Below are 23,937 nucleotides of genomic sequence, written 5' to 3'. Positions count from 1 at the left end.
GCAGGGATAGTTTAGCAACCTGGGACCTTCACCTGCCCTAAACCGTATGCTTGACTCCAAACCAAGTCCATGGTCCACCCCTAAAATCGTCTAATAACTCCTTAACTGTCCCTTAGTAACTCCCCTTTATGGTCAAACACACACTAGGACTAGAAACACAGAGCCAGTTTAGTCCCGACTGTGTTTAAGTACATGCCTAGTAAGACAAATTGTGCCCTCTGTGTGGACTCTTCAGGAAAAGCCCCCATTTACCATGTTATTCCCATGCATAACTGAGAGTACATACTACTCAGGAGAAAGATCTGAGCAGTGCACAGGATTATATAACCCACCCTGTCAATCAAAACAACAAACCTCCCACAACACACCCCTAACGACTAACACCTCCTCTTCCCAGACTCACCAGAAGCCCCAGACGGATCTTGGAGCTCTTGGACATATCTAACCTGGGGGTGGGGCTGCTCCCCTCCACTATGTTACTTTTGGTTTGCTTTTGAGGAAAATTCCTTGAGCTTCTTTAGTTCTTTAAACAAAATGCCAGGAACCTAGAAATACCCATTCTAGACAGAGACCACCTGTACCAGCTTTGTAGAGAGTCCACTGCAGGGCTAATCATGAGAGCAGGACACTGCTTCATTTGCATCTCCTGAGGCTGAGAGTCAGCCGCAGAGGTTGCTGGGACTCTCTTGTCTGAGGATGAGGGGGAAACCAGTCAGAAAAGCCAGGCGTGATGGCTGCTGAGCACAGGCAAGACCTTCATCATGGCGAGATGATGAGAGTCAAACGTCTGAGTTTCAAACCATGTCGGTACTCATCATGGCTAAGGGCTCGGCCAAGCATGCAGCTCAGTAGATATTCTTTCTGTGTAGAATGAGGAAAGTCAAGTGTCTTGAGGTGGGATGTCAAAGAAAAGGGACGATAATCAGGAGAATGTGGAAAAACTCTTCCAGGGTCCTGCTGGGACCTTTGTTTCTCTTGTGGATGGATGGAAATTCTCAGTATCTTCTGCAGGGCTGGCTAACTATTCAATGGCTGTGGTGAGCTTGGAAAGGTACAGATGCAGAGCCGAGTCTGTGGGCATCTTCAGCTCCTTTGGTAGCCACTTACTGCCCTTCTCTAGGAATGAGCTAGCATCTTTGTGACCATTAGATAAAGCCTTTAGAATCTTCTAACAGACACCCAGCCTCTACCAACCAGGAGCCTAGGAGTGTTATTTTTGATTAACAGGGACTCTCGGCTATATAGACCACAGACCCTCTATGATAATACTTTTGGCCTCCTGGTTTGTTGGGGCTCGGTGTCTGTTTCTACCATAGAAAAAATAGAATTAACCAAAGGTAAAACGTAGCTTGATTTAGTCTGCACAGAAGCTGTTCACTGAGAGCAGAAGGAGAGGGGACATCAAACATGCAACATACCACCCTCCCTGTCTCCTCTCTCAAAAAAAGAGCGGTCTAAAACCTCATCAGTGAAACCTGGTGCCCGAGCCTCTGCACAATCAGCATTTCTTTTAAGTAAAAGTCAAACACTCTCTCACCGGAATAAAATTCCAATACAACAGCAGGACGAGAGATAAAATGTAAATGCTCGCCTCCCCGCTCCCTAAGCTAACTACCCATATGTAAAGCTGTTTGCATCTTTCTGTGCTTGGCAAGCTCTTGATGATCAAATTCAGCAACCATTCCCTGGCTCTTGCCTCATTGCCTCCTCCTCAGCCAGGTGTGGTTATTTCCAGTTGTTCACATGTTCTGGGCCATTTCATACCATCAGGATTTTATTCAGGCTGTTCCGGTGGCCTAAAATCTGTTCTTTCACCAGCATCTCTGGCCCTCTGCTTGCTGATGCCTTCAGCTGGGTCTCAATATTCCTGACACCACTCACTCTATAAAGTTTTCTAAGATGCCTCCAGCAAAACGCTTGCCATCTTTAAACCCCAGAGAAGTCTGTCTGCAGTTAGTTGTGTTTTTAAGGGCTGGGGATGTAGCTTCATTAGTAGAGTGCTTTTGCCTAGCATGCCTGAAACTCTGGGTTCAAATCCCCAGCACTATTAAAACCAGGTATGGTGGTGCATGGCTATAATCCCAGCTCCTGGGAGGTAGAGGCAAAAGGATCAGGATGTCAAGAGACCCTGTACCAAAAAAGTAATAAATAAAACAAGTTGTCTTTCTTCCTGTGGCTGGCTCAGTTTCTTAGAAGCTAAGATCTCTTTTCTGGCAACCTAGCAAAGAGACTGATAAAGAATTCAGAGAACACTAGTGCCGTAAGTGGGTGCGTGGATGAATGGATGAACAAATGGATGCACTGAACATGTCAAGTCCAAATTAGGAAGGCTTGCTAATCACTTGCTGTGACTAAGAGAAAAAGGTGAGCGTGAAAGATGAAAGAGAAGAAGAGTAGTTGAATAGTCAAAGTGAGGAAAGTCTAAAGGCTGCTGAAGAGAAGACATATATGAGAAAGAAGGAAGAATCCAGGGAAGCGGAAAGCCTCCTGCACATCATCTAAAAAGACAATATGCTGAGCCGTTCTAGTTGCACTCAATTATTTACTCCTATCTGTTTATTATCACGCTCAGGATGATGGTGTTTTTCACAGTTCTGTACCTTACCTGCTTTAAACTCGCAGAGAATGGGGTCTGGCTGCGTCAGCCTGAGCAGTCCATTGAGGAATGAAGCATTGTCTGAATCACTGGGACAGTGGAGGGAGGGGTGTTGTCACTGCAGGCAAAGGAACTGACATTTGTAAGAGGAGGCGAGCTTTAAGAACAAACCAGTGACAGATTGCAGGGGATCTGGAGGCTTCTGGAAAAGGAACAGGGTGTGGACGAGATTCTGAGATCACTGTGGCCTGCCCCTCCCTCTAATCACACCTGCCCACTGTAGACTCATTCCCTTCGTTGGCACTCAGAGATCTAGGCTGGGGTTTGCCCATAGAGCTCTCCTGCCGGGCTAAAGCCTTCCTGAAGAATGCCTTGCAGACCCAACATGCTTGTTCCATGCAGCTCCCTGTACAATAGGGTCATAGGGATGGGAACATTTTGAAAACCACGAAAATCTCAAATTCAGCACAATGCAGTGGCTCAGAAGTACAATCCCAGCACTTGGTTGGCACATGCAAGTAGACCAGAAGTTCAAGGTCCGATTTAAACTGAACCAAAAATCTTCTGATTTAACATTGTGGCTAAGCAAGAAGATGCTGGGGTTGTTGAGTCTGATTTCTACCATTGCTGAACTCAGGAAGGGGAGCACTGGGTTGTGGGACAGCCAGGTGACACTGTAGAGCTAACCTCTTCTTTATTTGGCCTTCTGAGGCCTGGAGAATGTGGCCACAGGAAGATCACAGGAGTGGGGTTGGAGAAAGGAGAAGTATCTTTAGGAGAAGAGAACAGGCAACAGCTTTGTTCAGTCAGGAAAATGGATTTACAACAGAGGCAGTTCAGCAGCAGCTGGAAAGATGACGTGTGTGGGTACCTGGGAAAGGAGAGCATCGAGTTTCCACAAGAGAGGGTAGAAGATGAGAAGATCTGAGGATTGAGAAGTCCAACCAATCATGGGCTCTACCGTCCTGTGGGTGGGACTGAAGGAAAAGGACCCCTTTCTATCAGATACCTGCAATAATTCAACTTTTCAAGGCAAATTATATTAATTTGAGATTAGAAAAAAAGCCTCCAAAGTAGGATGAAAGAAAATTGTTTTATTCCAAGTGCTAGGGAGATTGTTCTGGGAAACAGAGCCCTAAGATCTGACCACTGTAGTCTTAGAGGCCACTCAGAGTCCTTTTTATGTGACTTGCCTTTTCCTGTTCCCGAGGAACCAGGCTGAGCCGTAAGGCAGGGTCTTCTGAACCAGGGGTAGAGGCCATGGGAAGCCAGGCAGCTCTGTAGGACTCAGCCCCAGCCTCCTTCCTGGGAGGGAGGAGAGGCCACCTGCCTGGCGTGTTTGCTAACACGCAGGAGCTGCGGCCTGTAATCATCATTAGCTCTCTTTGGTGTTTACTGACTGTTATTAATTAGAATGAGCAAACTTGGCATTAATGTGCCTGCCATAAGGATGAAGGTTCTTTCTGCACTGCCATGCTGCATGAGCAGCTAGACTGGGACTCATTTACCAACTGTTAGCAGGAAGAAGAAGAGCCACACACACCAGCTGACAGAGGGCTAGGGGAGTGCAGAGGGGGCGGAGGCCTGTGCCTATCTGGAAGTCCGGAACTAAGAGGAGCTACATTGGAACAAAGTCACTAGAACCTCTGCCCATTTCATGCGGGAGCCTCTTGCGGGTTTGGGGTAGCCTCCAAGGGCAGCGCCCAGAAAACTCCTGTGGTCCTTGGTCACCAGACAGAGCTTTTCCCCCCGGCTTTGGCTACAGAGAGGCAGGGATCAGAAATTCACTGAGCACAGTTTCCTGCACGCGCCAGTAGCAAGTGTCCTGCTGCCCTTCAGGGAAGAGCATGACTTTGGACGAGTCTCGGAGAAGACTGAATTGCCCAGTAGTGCACATTTGCCAAGCAAGGCCAAGCATTTTCCGGTGTTGTGATCTATCACAGAACCCGTACATCTTGTGTTTCTCTGGAAGTGATGCTATAACTGTATGTCCTCTATCTAACAGTAGCAAAGCAAGGGGAGGCAGAGGAAGATGGCAGGGAGAGAAGAGGGTTAATTTCCTTCTGCATAGCTAAGCGGCCTGGGATGTGGACAGGAGTCTCTAGAGGAAGTGGCAGCATTTCCAGTGGCACACAGGTAGGATGTATACACAAGAGACTCGAAACAGGAGACATTCATTCTGTTTAGAGAAGTCAAACACTCATCTTCAGTTTCTCCAACAGTGGCTGAGCCACTGGCAGCTGTCGGATAAGACTTCCAAATAGAAGACACCAGAGTCACATCCTACAGCCTCTGGACTGTACTTTGCATGGTCTAGGGAACCACTGTTTGCTTTCCCAGAGGAAACAGCCTGATTCCGACATACTGTAAGAGCCACGTCTGAGCATCCAGAGCGTTTAGCCTTGGCATCAACATGGGGAAAGGACCGGTGTGAAGAACAACTGACAGTCCCTCGCTTTTGCCTTCTTCCTTCCTTCCTCGGCTGCCCGTGGCAGACTCTGAATCTTGTGCTGGCTCTTGGCTCCCTGACTGCCTCTATGACCAGTAGACATTTATACTCTCTGGACTGGATGAGTGGAGGAGGGGCAAGGTGAAAATTAGGGGGTGTTGATATATGAGGAGTAGATTTAAGTAAGAGGAAACTTTGGGGAAAGAATGGGCTAGAGTTCTATGTCTAAAGCCATTAGATAGCTCAGATGAATCCACCCAAAAATGCTCTAAGGCAAACTCATGTTTCGAAGATCTGAGTTTCCAAGAGGTGAAAAGGCCGCTGAGTCACAGCAGTTAGATCTATGGGACACCTGCTGAGTCACAGTGGTTTGATCGATGGGACACTGATAAGCAGCGTCTGTCCCTGTCGCTGTAGTCACATGTCAGATGCCTATAAGTCATGAGTGAAGCTATGAGGAGGTCCTGGTCTCTGGTCCTCTGTTGGACGTCTAGTAACACATAGGGCATCAGCAGAAATGCACACAGCTTCAGGTCCATCCTAGAGCTGCCTCTGCTAGGCCCCCTCGATCCTCCAAGCTGAGCTGGGTTCCCCGTTCTCCACGGTCCTGTTAGAACTTGCCCTTCCTTGAATGAAAACAGAGCGGGGGAATAGGATGCACAGTTGTGAGCTGTTCAAGGTCAATACCTTTATTTTATTTATATTTCTAGCTCTCTGGAGCCTGTGTCGAGAGCAGGCTGTAGGTATCAGCAAAGGAGGCAAAAGTTCCTCAGGAAACTGCTCCTCTGTCAAAACTGAAATGTGTTTACCAGCAAGCAACTATGGAATACACATCCTCAGTTGATTTGAGCCAGTGTGCAAAGAAATCAGCATAATACTTTCAAAGTTAATTTAGATGTCACAGTCTGAAGAAAGTGGAGGGCAAAGGGGGTGACATTTCTGAGCAGCTACTTCACCTTTAATGAGCAAAGTCTTTAAAACAGCTTGACTATTCCAGCCCTAACCACAATCATGCAAGCTGGTGCCTTTATTCTCTTCCCGGCACTTTCTAAGAAGTCTACAGCATTCTCTCAGGATTGGAACTAGGTGACTAAGTCTATTGGTGAAGAAGGAGTAGAGAGGGTCTCATGGCTTATCCGTATTCATCCTACAGTGAGCTCTGCCGCTCAGATCGGATGCACGTTGTACTTGTTTTTACAAAGCTCACGTGACACAGCCAGAATTTGAAGTCTGGTCTATATGACCGTGTGCTCTATTCTCTTTACATGTTTGAGATCATTCATATTCCAGACGATCTGGGCAAGGTGTGTTGAATTTCCATTATGGAGCCAAGAAGGGCATCCACAAAAAGTTAGCAAAAGGAGGCATTCTGGGGCCTCCAAAATAGTCGTTGGTGATGTTTAGCAGATTTCATGTCTTCCTCACTCAGTGGTGGATATGAGATTTGGCCTTAGATGGGGGGAAAAGAGGGAACGCTCTCTGTCACTTTAAGTTCTAAGTTGTTTCCAGGTGTTTGTTTAGAAACAACACAGGAGGCTGCCTGACATGCAGGGAAGGGGATGGCTCTGGACTCCTTTAGACCTCGCCTCATCAGAGTTACTGTTTGGAGTAATGAGGAAGCAGGAGGATTGATTTGATGCTAATGAATAATCAGCTTCCATCAATAATTGTAATCACTAATCTGGTGCAATTAGAGGCAATTATAATAAATGCAATTTCCTCCTGAGCCAGCAACGAACTACAGAAATATGAATTGACTTAAGGGGGCTGGCAAGGATTTATGTGATTGTGAGATCACGAATTCCATTATTTTGATAAAGGGTCTTAAAGGGACAAGATTCGATTCTGAGTTCACACCTACCTAAACAAAAGCTGCAAAATGCAGTCAGAGATGGTTGACACTGAGGCTCCTGTTTGTCTCTTACAAGTGGCTTTAGATAATCCCAGAAGCCTGTAGAAAATTTGTTGAGATCACTTTAATCACAGCAGCCTTGTTCTTAGAAATGATAATGGCTATTTATATTCTGAAGCATCAGCCTGGTTTTCCTGTTTTGTTTAGGAACCTACAAGAGGGCACTAAACAATGTGGCAGGACTTCAGTCATCAGGAACAAGGTGAGCGAGAAGATGGCTATTTTCCTGTCTGTGTTCAACTGAGGGATTACTGGGATTCTGCGCATTCGGCACCCAAATTGAAAAGTCCTCAGTCAATAGATAAGTTGTTCCCATGGAGACATAGTTTGGGCACACTGAGCCCAGAGGATGGAGAGAAGGCTGAACTTTTCCATAGCTCTTAGAATAAATTCAGCTTCTTTGTAATGTCTGTCCAGACTCTTTACAACCTGGCCTGGGATCCACTGGTTTGGCTCCTCCCCTACTGCTGGGCTCTGCAATCGTTCTTAAATATCTTACACTTGGAGCCAGACATTTGCCTTTCCTCCAGCTGGAGGGCTCTCTGGCCTCAGTTTCCCCCAGACATGGCTTCTCTATGTCTCTGTGTCTTAACTTAAATGCCTTCACAATGAATTAGGCTCCCAGACCCCAGTTTCCGTGGCATAATCTGTGCACAGGTTGGAGTGGAGACATGCTTCTCCCATCACCCACTCAGTGACACTATCACTCACGTGAATGGCTACCCGCTTCTTCAGCCCTGCTTGGTACAGTCCAGGCATCTGTGCTCACATGATCCTCATCTGATTCCGTGATGGTCACGACGCCTCCTGTTTGTGCTCTTCCTGATGCTTGACATGTTTCTCACTGTGAATCTCAGTTGAAATTCTTTCACAATAACTTCCACAGAGCCTTCTCCGGCTACTCGACTAAACCACCCTTTTCCTCTGCTTTCCCCATTAATTGATAAATAGTAATTCAAATAAATAATAGTTGTGCATGTTTATGGAGATGTGATGTTTTGATAGATGCCTACATCATGAAATAATGAAATCAAGGTAATTACTGTATCTGTGGCCTCCCATGATGCTTACTATTTCTTGTGGTGAAAACATTTGGAACTTAGTGTGTTAGGAACTTTCAAGCATGTATGTTTCGACTGCAGTCCCGTCATACAAGAGATCTCAAAATCACATTCCTTCTTTTTAACGGGAACCTTCTGATTAACATCAGTCCCATCCCACTCTTTAACACACATCTGGAAGGTGCTGCATGCCACACACTTGGTTCCATATTGCGTCCTAATCTTTTGTGTCTTTGCCTGTACCAAACAGTGCAGCTTTGAGGTCAGTAACTGCCTCGCTCCAGCTCTGCTTCACCAGCTGTGGCCACACGATGTAACAACTGTACAAGTATACTGTACTTCCTGCTTTGCTGGGGGACTCTGAGGTTTCCATCAACTGACAGGCACCTTCTTGTATCGTCATTTAGACATACTCAGGTTGCCTACACATAATACGATTCTTTTGTATGTATGTCTGTGAATAATATACTTCTGCACATGTGTGCAATGCATACGTGTGTGCATGTTTGTGTGTGTATACCTGTGTGTAAGCCAGAGGTCAACACTGGGCATCTTCCTCTCTTGCTCACCGCTTTACTATTTGGAGACAGGATCTCACAGTGAACCCAGAGCTTATTTCTTTAGTTACACCAGCTGTCCAGTCCACTCTGGGGATCCCTCCTTCTCTGCTTTCTCTCCATCCCAGAATTGAGGTTATAGATGCATCTCCTCAGGCTAGGCTTTTCCTGGGGTGTTGGGGATCTGAACTCAGGTACTCACGCTTGGGATGCAAAGCCACCCCCGTGCCACACACACACACACACACACACACACACACACACACACACACACAGCAGAATTCTTGACGTGAATAGAAATACAACCCATATGGTACAGTGATAGAAAAATAAGCACAAGATTCCACAGACGTCAGTGCAAGCTCCAATCTGTCATTGGCTAGGTATGAGGCATTCGCCAACTCCCTTTATCCTTGCCTATAATTTTGTTGTGTAGAAAATGGGGCAATGCTGTTTAAATTTCTCAAGTGCTTCTAGGCTGGACATTCCACGGCCCTGTGCTTGCTGAAACTGCAGGGGGACAGGTGAGGGAGGGTAAACCTCACATATTCATACTTAAGATTCCAAATCGAAGAAGACGTTGTTTTCTCCCCCTTCCCTTCTCCCGAGTGGTAGCAAACAAGCAATAAATATGGAAATCCTAAAAGCCACAGAAAATAGTGAGTGTTCTCCATCTTGCTGACAAAGTACAGAGGCTGTGCCACACAATGAATAGGCTTATTTCCCCCTCCCCCACCCCTCTGCTTCACTTGCGTGAATTCCTCCCAGCTGAGCATATAAGGGCCATTCCAGGACAGGTGTCCTTTGTTCTGTGAATACCGGGTCCCCTGCCCCTGTGCCAGCCAGAGCAGCGCTGTGAGACCACTGTGGAGTAAATGTGTGTGCCCTTCACCAGGCAGCCTCAACCAGATGGGGATCCAGGCCTCGGAAAATGACTCTGAGGGGAGAAAAACAATCAGGCGGATTGAGAGGGCAGTCCTGAGACAGACAGAGAGTGGAGGAAGAAGAAAAACAAAAGCAAGACAGAGTGTTCCAGCTGCAAGCAGCCAATCCTCTCTTGCCAAGGGACAGGTAACTGGTTTTCAAAATGGTGCAGACACATTCGGTAATTGCTCTGTACCTTCCCTTGTCTGCCTTTTAAGCACCAGCCTGGATCACGTCTGACTCCCATTACCAGCAAATGTCCCAGGAAGGACCTGAAGTAATAGAGCCTTTTAAAACTGATTCTCAGGAGCCTCTTCCCAAGATGGCACCCGGAACGGAAGCTCTGGCATTTTGCTGTCAGTTACTGCTCCGTCATCTGCCTCCAACCTGCTTGCTGCCTCGGCAGCAAACCTTCCTGTGGCCAAGGGTCGCATTTTGACAAGTTTGTGCTCCTTTCCCTACTGACAGGCAGGTAGACAAGTTCCAGGTCTTTGGCAGGAACTGTAAAGAAATAGCTGAAAAAGCCCTGCCTTTTGGACTGGGATAGATCAGTAGTAGGGCCTTTGCCAGGCATTGGTACTGGGTTCCTTACCTGGTAAAGGAAGGGTCGGGGGACAAGGAAGGAAAATGACTCACTGCCTTCCTAAACATTTCTCCAATTTTATTATCCTGTACTTGTTTGGTTTAATTGTATTCGTTAGCTGCATTCATGGTGAACATCCTTTCCTTTTTTATTCATCCCCAGGATCTCACATTAAAAAGATAAATAATTTTAAAAGTCTCACAGTCATTACCAATTCAAACACATTAAAATTTCAGTCTCTTTCAAATATCCCATCTCTTTTAAAAGTTCAAGTCTTGCAGTTCTGGTGTCCTTTAAAAATCAAAATTGAATGCCTTCTTCTAGAAGAAAGAACCAGGGCACCACCACAATCTGAACCAAGCAAAGTCAAACTCCAACAGTAGAGATAACTCGATGTCCAATTATCTGGGATCTACTCATGATCTTCTGGACTCCTGAAAAGAGCTTGGGTCACTTTTCTGGCTCTGCCCTCTGCAGCACACACAGCTTGTGTTCTAGGTTCCTTGTGGCTCCTTCTATTGCTGCTACTGTTTTTGGTGGTCATCCCACGGTACTGACATCTCCAAAACACAGGTCTTCTACTGTAGCTGGGCTGTACTTTCACCAATAGCCTCTTATAGGCTCTCTTCATGGGGCCAAACCTCAACTTACATGTATGACTCCTTCAGTCCTGGGCCTTCAACTGCCACTGAGGCTACACCTTCACCAATGACCTGTCTTGGTCTCTTACAATGCCAAGCCTCAGCCTCTCTCCATGATGGCTGAATACCTTCAAAACCAGTACTACCTGGGTGACTCTTATATATGACTGAGTCCCACTGCCAGCACAAGGTTCAACCTTTGCCACCTATGGAACACAGCTTCTCTCTGCTCTCAGGAAACACATCCCAGAAGATTTTACCTCATTTATGCTGGCCTCTTCTTAACCATCACTAACTCCAGTCAACCAGCATCAAGTATCCAAGGAAAGCAAAGTTTTACTTTAGTAGTTCTGGTATCTTCATAATCATGGCTGATTCTTAAACCCCAGCTAACCAGAACCACAGAATCTTCATTCAAAATAACAAATGTCCCCCTAGTCTTTAAACTTTCCTCTAAAACTTTGCAAGCCAGTCCACCAGCATCTGCACTTCTCTCAGTATTTTGATCTTCCAAGTTCTCACAGAGCATCACACACAGCTCTTAACACTCAATGGCTCTTCTAGCCCAAAGTCCTTCCATTACCTCCCCAAACATGGCCAGGTCTGTCACAGCAACACCCCATTAGTATCTATTTGTCGTAGTTAGGGTTTCCATTCTGCGATGAAACACCATGACCACAAAGCAAGTTTGGGGGTGGGGTTTATTTGGCTTACACTTCCACATTGCTGTTTATCACTGAAGGGAGTCAGGACAGAAATTCAAACAGGGCAGAATCCTGGAGACAGGAACTAATGCAGAGGCTATGAGGGGAGCTGCTTACTGGATTGCTTTTCATGACTTGTTCAGTGCACCTTCTTATAGAACCCAGAACCACCAGCCCCATTGTCACTAATTGAAAAAATGCCTTAGAGCTGGATTTCATCTTCATGAGGCTCTAGCTGTGTCAAGTTGTCACACAACACTACCCCAGTACATACATACCTTCTCTCTTTCTCTCTCTCTCTCTCTCTCTCTCTCTCTCTCTCTCTCTCTTTCTTTCCCAGTTTGACCCTTATGGAAGATCTGTCCACATTCAGATCCACATTCAAGGTGGATCTTCCTTCCTCAGTTAAACTCTAGAAATACCTCAAAGACATGCCCAGAGGTGTGTCTCCTAAGGAATTCCAAGTCCAGTTAAGTTAATGATGAAGATTAACCATTACAACATGCTTACTTCTTTTTGGGCTCACACTCTCTTCACATGGCCCCTAGAGTGGCCTGGTCAGTGCTAAGAGAATACAGTGGATGCTTAGCAAGTATGTTCCGATTGTGGGTTCTGGTCATTCACGTGCTTTCCATTCCCGTTCCTCACTGCTTCTGCTTTTCTGATTTATTACTGCGTTGGACAATGTCTACCTTGTAGGTATGGGGAATGGTGGCGATGCCAAGTTCTGTTGTACCTTCCTGCTTTGAACAACCACCCATCTCTTTTCCTTCAACCTGAACGAGAAAACCAGCAGACTGCCACTGTGGGGGTACAGGTGACCTATTCAATGTGTCATAACTCAGTATAGTTCCCTGGCCCAAGGAGTTCTTCCTCAATTAAGGGGGAAATACAGTGAGTTCCAGCCCTCCACTGTTGTAATGTGATCTTTTGTGATGAAGAAGCATCCCTTCTTTCCGGTAAAGCATTATCCACATTTCATAGCTCCCCTCCATACATTACATGGATTTGGCCGTAAGGACGGATTGAGTCAGTAGAATTGTATGACTGTTCATTCAGCAACATGTGGGCGAGACTGCCGGGTGCCAGTCAATTATCTCACGCAAGGGGGAAGGTCCACATCTAAGCATCCCCTGCCTTGTCTTTGGATACCTGGAGGTTCAGGAGGAATACAGATGTGTAGACTGTGTGAGGGTGTGTGAGAGCTGTGCTTGGGGACATGAGTACAGATGATTGGACGTGTTGACCTCTTGTTGGACTATGTTCCTTGCTTTTTTCCCTCCGGTAATATGAGTGCCAGACTTGCATGTCTGGAATAGGAGGGATATCTAATAAGAATACTTATGTCATTTGTGTAGTAGCAGACAGACAGCCAGACTTCAAAAATAATATGGGATGAGACAAGAAAGGTGGGAAAAACCCATTTGCTCATTTTATGGCCAGATACCATAGGGAGCAGTTAATAAATACACACTAGTTGTTTTCTTCCCATGATGCTTAGTTTCTTTGCCATTCGTTTAGGAATTAATCATAGAATAGAGTATTATATGACATCTCAATATAATCGGACCAAATTTTTGCTCATATCTTACATTATCTTGTAACTCTCTGCTTGTGTTGCAAGTCCAGCCTCAGAACTTGCGATGCCGGAAGTTGTCTGCTTTTGTTCTCTATCCCCCACTGTGCCTAACATCGAGGGCCTGGCTCCTAGTAGGTATCCAATTAATGCACTGCTTAAGTAAGTCCTGCTTCTGCCTTAGGCTTATCATGCTTCTGTGGTCCCAGAGGCCTAATAACTGTCACCTGGGCCACCCTGGACCATAAGGACGCACATATAGATGAGCCCCGTGCACCTTTCTTCCACCAGCAGCATCAAGACCCCCTGAGAGGCAGAGCCGATATGAATTTTAAAGACGTGTTCAGTGGCGGTTCCTTCTCTCTTCAGAGCCACTGGAGCGGCTCCTTCCTCTGACAATACAGGGATTTGTGCCGCGTGATTGTGCAGCTGGGGGCAGGCCGAATCCGCAGTCATCAGGGGCTCAGCATGCTCTGAAGGGCTTTGTGCGCCCAGCACTCGCTCGGGCGGGGCACCTGGCTCAGTGGGCGGGGCACCTGGCTCAGTAGAGGCCAGCATGCAACTGTTTCTGCAAGTGGCTTTGCAGTAATGACTCTGCGCCCAAAAATACAGAGGTGGGAAAGTTCTCGTTCCTCTCCTTCCTCTAATTTCTCCCCCAAAATACCACAATAGGGCTGTTTCTTGGGCAAAGAAGTGAACACATGTTTTCTTTGATGTCAGTGAAGATATAAAGAGCTATCAATTTTTGAGTGCCCGTGATATACCATAGACGGGAACCTGGTATCATTAGTCCTAACAGGAGCTCTTCGGTGAGTTACTTCTCCCATTTCACGGAAAAGGGGACCAAGAATCAGAGATTCTTGATAATTTCTTTAGCGTTTGCAAAGCTAATATTTACCAAATGATGTACAGTCGTGTGTGTGTGTGTGTGTGTATGTGTGTGTGTGTGTCAGGGAGTCTATGTGCCAGGGTTTCAATGTCCCAACACTTACACGATCTACCCTTTAGCATCTCTTCTTTCTCATCCTTGCTTCAAGCTGTGCAGAGACTGTTAGCTCCGCCGAATGGCCAGGTGGTGGCAGAGGCTGGATGATGGCAGTTTCTGGAGCTCTGAAAAATGTCGTCAGCGGTTCACTTATTATTCAGGATAACATCCAACGAAGTGACGACTTCTTTCCTTGCTATCAGTATCTCCTGCCAGCTGTTCACTTGGACTGGGGGAGAGAGGGATTTCATTCTGAATTCACAAATGCCGCTAAAGCTCCCTCCGAGATGAGCTGTGGGGATTAGTGTTTAAGGCACAGGACTGTTTGGCAAGCAAAGTCCCGGGGAGGGAAGGAGAACCCGGGTCCGGGTGGGAGAAAATAACCTGCCTCTGGAAACCCTGCCTTGGGGGGTGGGGTCTATCTCTTCAGAGCATGGCTGTCAAATCTAAGGAAAACACAATAAATAATCCCCTGACTGTTAAATGGCTGCTCTGGTGCTGGACAAAGAGGCCCATTGGCTTTTCTGTGCCGAGGTGTGTCTGCTGCCATGGCTGCTCCCCCTCTGCCCAGCATTTCTGCCTTCTGTGGCATCCCTCACACTCCATTTTCTGTCAACTGGACTATTGGTGCAGAACATTTATTGCTTCATGCAGATCCTGGAATCGCCTGTCTCCATTCCCCAGAAGGGAAGAAACACAGCAAGGCTAGTATTGAAGGCAGGAACCCTGACTCCATTCCTGGGCTGCAACCATCAGGCCAGACAGCTATTTGACTTTACCTGATGATGCACGGCCCAGGCAATGCTAGGCAGAAAGTTGGCCACTTGAGGGGCCACCCTTTCTGACCCAGGTCCCTATTTATATGATTAGGACGCCTGCACCATTGTTCTCCGAGGCTGCTACTGCAAACCCAGGGGAAAGCGTTTATCAAGATGGAGCTAGATCACCCGTTCCCATTTCCTTAAATGTCAGAGTGTAAATCAAACGCCAAGCTTATTTGGAATGTGTGGGTGTTAGAAAATCAGACAAGGATAATGTGTTTCTAATCCAATGGCTTTCACGATATATGATTTACATCCGGGGATTGTTTCACGGTGCTTTCTCTGGATTTTTAGTTAGCTTGATAGTCTACATCTGCTATGAGTTTTATTACCTCTGGCCGTAGGGGACTATAGATGTGTCACTTAACTCAGAAATACCAAAAAAAAAAAAAACACACACAACACCAACAATGACAAGAATACCACTTCATAAATACCTTCCTACACTGTCACCTCAGCGAGGCACAACTGTTTTATTAAAACTCGAAAACAAATAAGCCTGCCACTGAGTGGTGACATTTAGTTCCAATTCCATAGCCCCAGATAATCAAAACTTAGATATTCAACAACAAAACACACAATTTAAATACTAGCCTAAGGACCGGAGGAGACGTTTCTCTAGAAGGATAGGTAATTTTCCAATAAGCACACGAAAACATACTAATCATTAGAGAAATGCAAATTTGAAACTACTTTACACACATCACGATGACTATTATTTAAAAAGCAAAAAAAAAAGCGAGTATATAGATGCAGAGAAATGGGAACTCTTGTGCATGTAAATGCACAGGGAATGTAAAGATGGCAGTGTTGCTGCAGAGAATCAATTGGTATTTCCTCAAGAGATTAAACATGAAGTTACTATAGGAACTGGCCTTTCTACGAAGGACCAGGCATGAGCAGTTACTTGCATATTGTATTCACAGTAACCAAAATTGGAGAAAAAAAGCAATGTCCACCATAGAAAAGTGGATAAATATCACGTGGTAAACACAGGCATTGGCGTATTATTCAGCCAGAATAAATAATGAATTTCTGATATTTGTTCCAACAGGGGTGCCTCTTAAAGACATGGAACAAACCAATCAGAAAGGGAGACAGTAAGTGATCCCACTACTGTGAAATATCTACAACTGGCAAATTCATTAAAGCAGAAGATACCAAAGTCTGGAAGAAAGAAGAAATTGATTTTACTCATTGGGGATAGAATATCTGGAATGATGAAAATGTTTTGAAGATGGGTGCACCCACACACTGTGGAAATATTCATGCATTTAAACATTTAAAATTATTAATGTGTTAACTTTGTTATATGTATTTTGCCTCAGTGAATAAGCTCATGTTATCTATTCCCTGGACAGGCAGAAGCCAACTTTGAGGGTTGACCTATGACCTCTATCTTGTCCCAAACAACAACCTGGATGACTGCTCACACCTTCAGCATGTATCTCTGATGTTCTGTCTGTTTTCATGCATGCTGTCTCTTTTATCTGTAATGAGTTTTCCTATGCTGTCCTTCAAAATGCCAGCCAATCACAGATGCTTTGGCTAACCTTCCTCTCTTTGGAGGACTTAAAATTCCCTTGTTTGCTTTTTTGAAGCATTTCATGTGTCAGTGGAATGGCTCAGCAACTAAGGATGTTTGCCACCAAGTCTAAGTTCCTGAGTTCAATCCCCACAACTCACAGAGTGGAATTAGAGAACCAATTCCCACACGTTGTCCTCTGACTTTCCTGTATGTACCCTGGTGCTTAAACACCCCCCACCACACACAATAAACAAATGTTAAAAAAAAAATAAATCCATTCTTGCTTTATTAGAGTGCTTTGCCCTGTTCAGCAATGATTTCCTCAAGTAGGCTAGGAATTTCCTCTATCAGTGACAATACTTTATTTAATTGAATTAATTTTTGTTAGCATACAAAATAGTTTAATTTTAAGATGCGTATCTTTCCTACTTTGCTTGAAGTTGCTTCACCCATGATCACAATCTTGTGTGTGTATGTGGTTATATTTTTTTGCTTGCAAGTATGTATGTGCACCATATGTATGCAGTATGCACAGAGGCCAGAAAGGGGTGTAGATCACTTGGGACTACAGTTGCAGACAATTGTGAACTGCTATGTGGATGCTGGGTTCCAAACATGGGAGCAGCACCCCCATGGGTGGGGGTTTAAAGACGGCTCTAATACCTGAGTCATCTCTCCAGGTCCCCACGATCACTTTCCTAAGTCATAGTAGGAGTGGGATAAATGGTGTTTTGAGTTTTGTTCCATTTAAGTTTGGTTTAGTTCTATGTAGAGGAAGCAGGCAGTCTTAGCAGCTCTGAGAAAGGCATTTGTACTGACAGAGTTAAAGAGAGAGATCAAGGAACAGAAGAGAAAGTGTTCCCTTCTGCTGTGTGTTCTGCCTCCATTCGCACCGTGGTGGCATCTGGCAGGTGGTGCTTTCCGTGCTGGCTCCAGCCGTGGAGACCTGGTCTTGCTCTTTACCTTTGCTGAAACTTTGGCATCCTCCTCTGTGATGTGGGAAACACAGGTGCATGTTAAACGGTGGTGCAGAGAGTACTCTGCAAACAGCATGTGGGAACCTTTGCTCCTGGCAGGTGCTCTGCACAGGCGGTCCTGCCTAGGAAGTCCTCTTATCAGAGCTCTGCTCTCCACTCCTGCTTTTCTTTTTCCTTCACTCTCCCATAAGCAGGAGCCCAGATATATTTTTCTCGGTTGCCTTTGTATTCCTTCCGCCTGCATGTTTTCTAACAGCAACACAACCTTGGTTCTTTTGTTTAATAACTAACTTCTTCCTTCCTTTCCCATCAGGGGCAACGGAGTTGGGGTCAGGGAGAAGTTAAGGGTCTCCGCACTGGTCCTGCAGCACAGCTGCTCGAAGGTCACCATTTGCTCCTGAAATCCCCTTCCTTGGCTGCATCAAAGGGCAAGTGCCCCACATGAGCTGAAGTTGGCAGGACCTCCAGTGCCTTGGCATGCAGTTGGAGTCCTTAAAGCTTCTATTCTTGGGTGAATATAGGGCTTTTGTTCACCGTCTCAGCCCTCTATATAATGGGGAAACTGCTTTTCCTTCCCTCCCATTTTCCCACCCTCCTTTCTCCTTTGGGAGCTTTCAAGTCTTCCAATTAAGTAGCTGGTAAGTTTGCTTTGTGAAAGGCACTAAACTTCACCGGACAACCTCCACAGCAAATGCATTTCTTTTTCCTGTCCGCTTGCTATGGGATTTTTGCACATTAAATTCTTTTGTAGGGGAAAATAGGTTAAAGTAAAATAGAAAGTCTGCAACACAGAGACACTGTGCTAGGCACCTGAGAAGCCTAGATCAGTCAGACACGGCCCCACCCCCAAAGAACTGTTCAGGAAACATAACATTACAAAATAGCTTGAAGTTTGATGGATGGATAGATGGATGGATAGATGGATGGATAGATGGATTTCAAATACAGAGTGCTTTACTTCACATCTGTGTACTAAAGCCATTGACTTTTTGTTTTGGGGAGGTTGAGGAACTATAAGGTAGTGATTCTCAACTTTCTAATGCTGTGACCCTTTAAAAGAGTTCCTCATGTTGTAGTGACCACAACTATAATATATTCATTGCTACTTTATAACTGTACTTTTGTTACTGCTGTGAATTGTAATGTAAATATCTGATGTGCAGGATATCTGACATGCAACGCCTGTAGGGGTTACAGCCCATAGGTTAAGAACCACTTCTTCAAGGGCTGGGGCTTAGAAGAAAGTGGAATTACTTTATGAGGATGTACTCGAGGGTACAGCCTCAGTGGAATTTTGAGTCTCTACTGACCTTGCTTTTCTGATCCTTGATACATCATGGGGCTAGCTGCTGTCTTCCACCCCATGCTCCCACCGTAATACATTTCCATCAGTCCACAGCAAAAGGATTAATTGGCCATGGATTAGAATCTCCCAAAACTGTGAGCCAAACAGAGCAAATTTTCTCTTTATAGTTGGAGTATCTCAGGCGTTTATTGTAATGGCTGAAAGCTGACGGACAATTGTTGTGGTAGCACTAAACAACTTGCCTTCTTATGCTGGATGCAGTGGGGTGTGACGGATGGCACAGGACAGACAAATGCCTAGTCGGATCTGCTTTCTAGAAGGCACTAGAATACTCTTTTAGGTATCTCTACTGCGAGTAGAGAGGCAGAGCCCAGGGTGTATAGGGGTGGAGGAGAAAGGCTGAATAGAATAAAATGCTTCATTCTTCCAAAGTGTAATTCGTGGACTTGGAATGATTATGAGTTTTGTCAAAAACATCAAGATGACTGGGTTCAGGGAGGAGAAATGTAATTAGATGGACACTCTATCCACCTACCTATCTGTCTACCTATTTATCTATTTATCTATCTGTCCATCCATCCATCTATCATCTATCATCTAGCTAGCTAGCTAGCTAGACTTCCCGTCTTTCTCTTGAGGTTTTTCTTAAAGCCTTCCTAATGGATCTGAATAAATATCTTTACCACAGTGCCAATATATGCACCCATCTGCCTTGATTTTGGATGATACTAAGTCTTATATTTGAGACTACAGTAGAAGCTGGAAGTTCTGGGACAGGTTTGCCAAGGTCATGGCTCTTAGTGGTCTCCTTGGGCACTGTTGGGTGAGTTTGCACCTACCATCTATTTTTCCTTTGAGATTTGTTTCTGTTGCCCTGTATTTGGGAACAAACAAGATTAAGAGTCAAGCTTTGGTCTACAAGTAGCTTAAGATCGGAAAGAGCTGGGGTACGTGAAGATGTATGTGTCTCTACATACATGTATATATGTATATGGCAATGCATGGCTGTTCATAACCATCTAAGGACTTGGTTTATTCAGTCTAAGAAATCTTTCTAAGGTTTATTTTATTCGTGTATATGTGATGTACGCATTGTCGGGGGGGGGGTGTCCACAGAGACCAGAAGAGGGTGTCGAATCCCTGACAACATCAATGATGAGAATCAAAGGCCTGTGCTCTGTAAGAATGGAAAGCATTCTTAACCACCACACCATCTTTCCAGGGCTAAGTTCAAGGAATTTAATCAGGTACCTTGGGCTCTATATCTTAAATCATTGCCCTTTGGATTTGCTGAGAAAGGCACAGATACCCTTTCAGTCTGGAGACCAGCACCCACAGGCCAACAGAAACTGCATGATGACAATATGTTAAATTGTGCCTTAAGCTACCAGCCTGGATGGTGCTCTCTGATGTCAGAACAACTGCTTAGCAGAAAGCACATTGGAACTTTCTCTATAGACTCAGAGAGCAGCCCACAGAGCTACTGCTGTCCCCGTGGTCATTTAAGCTTAAAGCGTGTGCGACAACATGCAGATGCGACTCAGGCTGCGCTTACAGAGCACTCCAGACATCAAAGCACCACGAAGAATACAAGGGAAACATAAAGCAACTCATTAGGGAATACAGAACACACAGGACCCTCAGAATCCATGAAAGACGAAGTAAGCGCCAATGTCTACACACAATAGGTAGAAGATGAGAGAAAATAACCCGAGCTAAACTATAGATTGGTGTGCATGGAGGAGAAGTCTAGAAATAACCATTCATCCACACGTGTCCCTTAAATAGTGACTGAACAGGCACCAGTGTTGGGATCTATGAAAGGAGGCAGATTAGGAGACTACAGCTGAATTATTTGGAAGAAATGGTTCAAATAAATATGAGGCCTGGAAACAGAACCTACACCTGAACTCATCACAAATTCAACGAATAAGACGTGTGAGGTTATTAGGTGCTGGGCACTGGGACAGGTATTGCTTATCGCTTGAGACTGTGTTGTTTGTTAGTTAAACATCTCTGACGCTTAGGTGCTTCCTGAAACTGCAAAGGTTTCCCGATGTTTTCAGTTATTATTCCCTTAATTATAAAATGCAGCTAACAGAAACGCCTCCCTCATAGAGTAGATATGAGCATGAAAGTTCACATTTTGTAGATGTCAGTTATGTTTATTATCATTGTTTTTATTGTTTTAGTATCATCATCATTATTATGATGCAACCTCGGTTGATGAAATATCATCTGATATCATCTAAATGACCTCTTCAAAGCTCCTGTTGACATTTAATTCCTATCATGGTGGTTCAAACACAGAACTCTCTAACAGACAACTAGGTCATAAGGGTGGGGCCCTCCTGCATGGATAGGTTTTATTAAAGGGCTGGTTGACCACCTGGGAATGGATTGCTAGACAGCGCCTCTTCCTCTCTTCTGGCACGAACTGGCTTTTCTTCCTGCCCTTTCGACACTGTCAAGACTCCACACAAAGATCCCTACCAGATGCTGGTCCTTCTGTTTCCCAGCTGCCAGGACCCAAGTGCCACCAACGTCTATTCCTCCTGAGTTAGGTGCTCTCTGGATTCAAGTATATCAAAAGAGAAAAAGAACTGAGATGCCTTCCTTGAACATTCTTAGTTCAGATGGGGATAAAAGGCATCTTCCTCCCAAGCATAGCTTTGGGGAAATCACTGAAAAGTAAAATAAAAATCTACCTCATTAGAATAAGTTTAAACACAGAGGTGAAAATTATGTGTGATGGATGGAATGAGTAGAGCGTTATCAACAACAATTTTTTTATCACTCTCCAAATCTATAAAAAAAAAAAGTCAAACCCTTAAATCTTCAAAAGGCAAACATTCAGAACCAATCCAGGTCAGGTCCCTGTCTCAGGTCTATTAATATATTAAGAGCACGAATTAAAAGTCCACTATCCCCTAGTGCACATTCTGACAATGTAGGAAGTTACAGAACTTACAGTCCCATGGTCCTGGATCTTAGAAATAGCCAGGGAAGAGCGAAATTATATAAAATGACTCTAGCCAATGATGGCGCGGGGCAGCTAGTTGAACAGCAAGGTTTCCTCTTTCCCTGGTCCCACATCAACATCCAGGGGATAGAAATCCTTCATTTCCTCCTAGACAGGTGACAGGGAATCTGCCCTGGTGGTGATTAAGCCACTCTGGTGACAGAACTCATGTCATGAGTGAGACAGGTGTGTGGCAATGGGAACGTCCTGGCAATGGTGGTGCTCACTGGGTGTGAAAGATAAATTGTGATCCCAACCAAATTGCTATTGCACTTGTAATAAGGCAGGGGGATAAGGGTGCAGAATCTCAAACCTTGTTCCGAGGTGTGAGGTATAGAGGGCATTTTGATAGAAAATGAGGGCATTGGCCAAACAGACTGGGATTCAGAAAAAGCCTTCCGAGGGATGGGGACAAAAGCTTCTCATGCACTCAGACCAGGCAGAGACGACAGTAGATGCTCAGCTCTGGCTGTCTGGGGACTCACAATAGGCACATTAGTTCTCAGCAAGACACACGTCTCCTTTTCGACCGCAGGGGTGGGTGAACCTTCTATTACAGCCATAACACCACACTGCATTGCCACCGCTCAGGACGAGGTCTCACACAAACCACCAGCGTCATTCGGTGTCCCTGGCTAAGCACCCACATGGAAAACAGTACACACACACACACACACACACACACACACACACACACCGTGTGGTCCCATACAATGATAAGTAAATTAAAAGGTCTTCCCATTCAGGTATGGAGAGAAATATGAAGTCCTTTGTCACCTTGAAAGCAATTTCTGTGACCACACCCAGGCAGGAGCTATCCTGCTTAGCCATGCTCCAGCCCCTGATTCAAATCAAATGCTGACACTTGTTAATATTGCTCTAAATGTCACTGCCATGGCGCCAACTCTCCCTCCCATCCCCTCTTGCACCCAGTCCGCCCCCAATATACTATTGTTTTAATGCAGTTCATCTGTTAATTAAAAAGTGGGAATCAATTGGCCTCATCTCTCCCTTCCAGGCTCCTGTGCACACAAGGATTAGAGCTGCCTCTACTTAAGTCAATTAGAGATAAGGAGACGCTGACATTTCTACAACCAGCCTTATCACGCTGCTCAAAACTGGCTCAGATTAACATGTACAAAGATGATTTCTTTAGTCCTTTCCCCTCCTCCTTTACTTTCTTTTAATTATTCCGAGGTAAGCCGGGTATCTAAGCTGATGGTAAAGATGCCCATTCCCACCTAAGATGAGTTGCTCTCCAGAAATCCATACCTGACCTGCTTAGCTGGGAGCATCACTATAGACCCACACCTGCCCAACAGACTACACCCCCTGCTAAACCCTGGAGCTCAGAGAAACACTATATCTGTGCCTCGAGTGAGGACGATGCAATTTTGATGCAGAAAGAACAGTGAGACGGGAATCAAAGGACATGAATTTAGATTCTGCTGTGACACTAAATGTGTGTTCTTACGACTCCAGCTACTCTAAGCCTCAATGGCCTTATCTGAGAAATGGAGCAATAGCGTTTGCCCAGCAGCACACGTGTGTAAGTGCAAGTAGGGGATTTAGTGCAAGGGGTGCTGGTGTGTCAAGTTCATTCAGAACACTGAAGTGGAGCTCAGCCAGGGGAGTGTCTGAATGCGGAGAGGAGGCTGTTCACAAGTGATCCTGAGTATCATAGAACGTGCTAGTTGTTGATCCCAGGTGCTTATTACACACACACACACACACACACACACACACACACACACCACTGTTAAACTCCACAAGCTTGTTTTTATGATCTGTATTGTAAAATGAGAAGCCTTGGGTTCAGAGAGATTAATGAAGTTGCCAAAGATCACACATATAGGGAATGGCAAAGCTGGGATCTGAACCCAGAGCCCATTATCTTCCCATTACTTCTTGCCCCAGCGGTGCGGGATAATCATGGGAGAAGTGGTGCAGTCCAGTGACCTCTCCTCCACTCCGGCAGCGGCAAGAGAGCTGCCTCCAGTGATACTGCTCGCCAAGCATATTAGCAACTTCCCAAATCTACCGAGTCCATTAGCCAGACTCGCTGGCTACCTTTGACTTTACCCACCAAGACTCTGTTAAATGCTGTAGTTAACCTTGCTCAGCCTCGACGGGCATCTTCCGGCATTTTCTCACATCACCATTCGACAAGCAGACTGCCCTCATCTAGAAATCCTTTATTAAACTACTCCTGGCAAACAAGCTGACTTTCAAACAGTGCTTACAATGCACAACACAATAGGCCAGGGTTGAACTCTCTGAGTATGTTATGCACAC

At 45.3% G+C, this 23,937-nt stretch overlaps 1 protein-coding gene and 1 long non-coding RNA gene across 2 annotated transcripts in view; one reads left to right on the top strand and one right to left on the bottom strand.

Moving 5' to 3' along the window:
* LOC126512353 (uncharacterized) overlaps window positions 1–16,149 on the top strand; it is a 37,502-nt gene extending 21,353 nt beyond the window's left edge. Inside the window, exons 2-3 of the long non-coding RNA XR_007595020.1 lie at window positions 7,105–7,159; window positions 15,864–16,149. This is a non-coding gene — a long non-coding RNA (uncharacterized lncRNA). The remainder of the gene's footprint in view (window positions 1–7,104; window positions 7,160–15,863) is intronic.
* The window catches only part of Ntm (neurotrimin), a 982,155-nt gene that overhangs the window by 813,026 nt on the left and 145,192 nt on the right, over window positions 1–23,937 (bottom strand). The window lies entirely within an intron of this gene.

The sequence above is a fragment of the Alexandromys fortis genome, unplaced genomic scaffold, assembly GCF_014885135.2.
Source record: "Alexandromys fortis isolate MF-2015 unplaced genomic scaffold, M_Fortis_MF-2015_v1.1 scaffold_108, whole genome shotgun sequence".
NCBI lineage: Eukaryota > Metazoa > Chordata > Mammalia > Rodentia > Cricetidae > Alexandromys > Alexandromys fortis.
This window is presented reverse-complemented; position numbering and strand designations above follow the sequence as displayed.